Source organism: Chiloscyllium plagiosum, chromosome 42, assembly GCF_004010195.1.
Source record: "Chiloscyllium plagiosum isolate BGI_BamShark_2017 chromosome 42, ASM401019v2, whole genome shotgun sequence".
Lineage (NCBI taxonomy): Eukaryota > Metazoa > Chordata > Chondrichthyes > Orectolobiformes > Hemiscylliidae > Chiloscyllium > Chiloscyllium plagiosum.
Window position 1 is genome coordinate 646,802 of NC_057751.1, and position 4,398 is coordinate 651,199.

At 45.8% G+C, this 4,398-nt stretch overlaps 1 non-coding gene across 1 annotated transcript; it reads left to right on the plus strand.

Moving 5' to 3' along the window:
- Positions 1-119, plus strand: LOC122543243. The gene has a single exon (XR_006309969.1). It is a non-coding gene; the product is annotated as a 5S ribosomal RNA (ribosomal RNA).
- Positions 120-4,398: the final 4,279 nt, after the last annotated feature.

The window sequence follows — 4,398 nt, forward strand, 5'->3', positions numbered from 1 at the left end:
GCCTACGGCCATACTAGTCTGAAAACGCCCGATCACGTCTGATCTCGGAAGCTAAGCAGACACAGGCCTGGTTAGTACTTGGATGGGAGACCGCCTGGGAATACCAGGTGCAGTAGGCTTTTTCCGCCAGCAGTGGCTGCTCAAGTCACCCCTCTGCACTTGTCTTGTGCCAGGCAATGGAGCGGCAGGTTATTTTTGCTGCTGCTGCTGTGCCTGGCATCAGTCTCCTGCAGGCACGAGACACGGAGGGGAGGAGAGCGGAGCGCTGCCAAAATCAGCAAGAAAGGCGGAAAGAAAGGGATTGGGGCTGCACGCTGTCTGCGGGTGGCAGACAGGAAAGGCGGACAATAGACAATAGGTGCAGGAGTTGGCCATTCTGCCCTTCCAGCCTGCACCACCATTCAATATGATCATGGCTGATCATCCTTAATAAGTATCCTGTTCGTGCCTTATCTCCATAACCCTTGATTCCACTATCCTTGAGAGCTCTACCCAACTCTTTCTTAAATGAATCCAGAGACTGGGCCTCCACTGCCCTCTGGGGCAGAGCATTCCACACAGCCACCACTCTCTGGGTGAAGAAGTTTCTCCTCATCTCTGTCCTAAATGGTCTACCCCGTATTTTTAAGCTGTGTCCTCTGTTTCGGCACTCACCCCGCAGCGGAAACATGTTGCCTGCCGCCAGAGTGTCCAATCCTTTGATCATCTTATATGTCTCAACCAGATCCCCTCTCAGTCTTCTAAACTCAAGGGTACACAAGCCCAGTCGCTCCAGTCTTTCAGTGTAAGGTAATCCCGCCATTCCAGGAATTGACCTCGTGAACCTACACTGCACTCCCTCAATAGCCAGAATAATCTGTAGTAATCTAGAGGTTATTACCTTTTTGGTTCTACTTTTTAATTTAGAGCCTAGCTACTCATATTCCCTCAGCAGAATCTCTTTCCTCTTTCTACATGTATCATTGGTACGTATGACAACTGGATCATTCCTCCACATCTCAAACTTTCTCTTAGCCTACAGAAGTATCTGCCATTGTTCCTCCACTGTCATCCCTGCTAAGGTATTGCACCATTGAACTTTGACCAGCTCCTCCCTCATAGCTCCATTGTTCCCTTTATTCAACTGAAATATTGTCACTACCGATTGTAACCTCTCCCTCTCAAATTGCAGATTGAAGCTTATTGTATTATGGTCAGTACCTCCTAATGACTCCTTCACTTTGAGGTCCCTGACCAATTCTGGTTCATTGTGCAATATCAGATCCAGAATTGCCTTCTCCCTGGTAAGCTCCAGCACCAGCTGTTCTAAGAATCCATCTCTGAGGCACTCCACAAAGTCTCTTTCTTGAGGTCCAATACCATCCTGATTTCCCAGTCTACCTGCATGTTGAAATCCCCCATAACAACTGTAGTAACATCTTTGCCACAGGGCAATTTCAGCTCCTTATTCAACTTACACCCTACATCTATACTACTGTTTGGGGGCCTGTAGATAACTCCCAAGAGGGTCTTTCTACCCTTAGTATTTCTCAGCTCTATCCACACTGACCCTACATCCCCTGATTCTAGGTCCCCCCGCGCAAGGGACTGAATATCATCCCTTACCAACAAGGCCACCCCACCCCCTCTGCCCGTCAGTCTGTCATTACGATAGCACGTATAGCCTTGAATATTCATTTCCCAGGCCCTGTCCACTTGAAGCCAACTTCTAGTTATCCCCAAAATATCGTAGCTGCCAATTTCCAAAAGAGCCTCCAGCTCATCCATCTTATTTCAAATACTTCGTGCATTCATATATAGTATTTTTAATTTGTTACTGCCCTCACCCTTCCTATCAACCCCTACTTCACTCAACCTTACGGCATGATCCTTTTTGAGTTTTCTGCTTCGTTGATACCGTTGTCTTTCTTGACTTCCCTTGTTCTAACTTTCCCTTCAATTTCCTTCCTAAACTTCCAGTTTGTCCCCTCCCCGCCGCTATTTAGTTTAAAAGTAGCTGTGTTGCAGTAGCAAACCTGCCTGCCAGAATGCTGGTCCCCAACCTATTAAGGTACAAACCGCCTCTTTTGTGTAATTTATGCTTACCACAAAACATACCCCAGTGATCCAAGAATTTAAGTCCTTGCTTCCTGCACCAGTTCCCCAGCCACACATTCAAGTCCATTATCTCCCTGTTCCTGGCCTCTCCAGCCCAGGGGAACTGGAAGCAAACCGGAGATAACCACTCTGGACGTCCTGCTTTTCAGCCTTCTTCCTAATTCTCCGAAGTCCCGCTGTAGTATGTTCCTCCTCTTCTTCCCGACATCATTTGTGCCGACATGTACCACCACCTCTGGTCTTCACCTTTGTCCTTGAGGATTTCCTGCACTCTGTCCACGATGTCTTTCACCCTGGCACCAGGAAGGCAACACACCATCCTTAAGTACCGTCTGTTGCCACAGAAATCCCGTTCAGTTCCTCTCACTATGGAGTCCCCTATTACCACGGTCCTGTGCGATGTCTGACTCCTCGGCTCTGCCTCCACACCAACTTTTGATTGACAGACCTGACCGCCTCACGGACTGACAATGTCATCTGTCTCTACTGTTTCCAAAAGATTCAACTTGTTCCCGACAGGTACGTTCCCCGGGGTCTCTTGCACCTGTCTCCTCTCTGCCTTCCTCACCGTCTGCTCTCTTCTGCTCTCTTCTGGTATGGTCGGTGTAATAACCTCGCTGAAGGTCCTGTCCAGAAAGATCTCGTTCTCTCGGATGAGCCGAAGGTCCTCGAGTTCTTTCTTCAGTGTTGCGATATGCTCGGTCAGTAGCTGAACGTGCACACACCCACTCAAATAACAATCACTTACCTTCCCAACCGGCTCTGCGCTCCGACTTCACTTCCGCCCAGCTCCCGCCGCTCTCTGCTGCAAAAAAATCTGTCATCCTTACCTGGTCTAGCCGACATGTGACTCTTAACTGCCCTCTGGGCAATTTGGGGTGGACAATAAGTGCTGGTCATTACAGAGACACCCATATCTGTGAGTGAATATATTTTTAAAAAATTGTGGTCCAACTTGCATACAAATCTACTTGCAAACAGACTCCAGAAGAGAGCCTGTTCACATCCTGGGGACTCGGATAAAGACAACAACCCTAAAGCAGCAATAAATGAGGAAATGGAAGGGATGGGCACCCTCAAGAAAATCATATTCTCCAGAGAAGTTGTACTGAGTAAATTGTTGAATCTCTGGGCTGACAAGTGCAAAGGTCCTGATGGACTCCATCCCAACGCCATAAAAGAAATGGTCAGTAAAATAGCTGATGGGTCAGTTTTAATTTTTCAAAACCCCCTGAAATTTGAGGAAGGTCCTAAAAGATTTAAAGACAACAAATTTAACTCCTTTATTAAAAAAGGGAGGATGATAGAAATTTGGAAACTACAGGCAAGTCAACCTAATATCTGTCGCTGGAAAAAGGTTACAAGCTCTTACTAAAGTTATGGCAAGATATTTGGATAAGTTCAAGAAAATCAAGCATTTGTCAAAGGTGAATCCTCTACTGGAGTTATTTGAGGGAACAATGAATCATGGATAAAGGGGAACCAGTCACGTGTTGTATTTTAATTTCCAGAAGACATTTGATAAAGTGCCACATCTAAAATTAATGTGGAAAATAGAAGCACATGTTGTAGTGGGTAGCATATTGGTATGGTTAGAAGAATGACTAGCCAACAGGAAACAGAGTAGGTGTACATGGGTCTTTTTCAGATTGGCAAGATGCAACAAGAGATGAGTCACAGGGTTACATTAATAAATGGATAAGGCCTGGCAAACTGAATTTAAAGTGGCAAAATGTGAAATTGTTCATATTGGCAGGAAGAATAAAAATGACGCATGTTATTTCTATAGTATCAGATTGCAGAGCTCTGAGGTGTAGAAATGTGGGTGCTCTCAGGTATGAATCGCAAAAGGCTTCTATGCAGGTACAACAAGTAATTATCAAAGCAAATAAAACAGCACCAGATATTGCAAGGGAAATTAAACACAAAAGTTGGGAGGTTATTCTTCAGTGACAGTTGGCATTCTTGAGACCATATCTGGATTACTGTGCACAGTCTTAGTCATCTCAAGGAAGGATATATATACATTAAAAACAGGTTCATTGAAGGTTTACTAGAATAATGGTGAATTGGTAAATTGAATAATGGCCTCGGAACACTTCAACTCCATGGCATGAATGTGGAGTTCACCAGTTTCCTCATTTCCCCTCCTCCCACCCTACCCAAGTTGCAAACTTCTAGTTCAGCACTATCCTCGTGACTGTCCTACCTACCAATCTCCCTTCCCACCTATCCGGTCCACCCTCCCCTCCGACCTATCACCTCCATCCCCACCCCCATTCACATATTGTACTCTTTGCT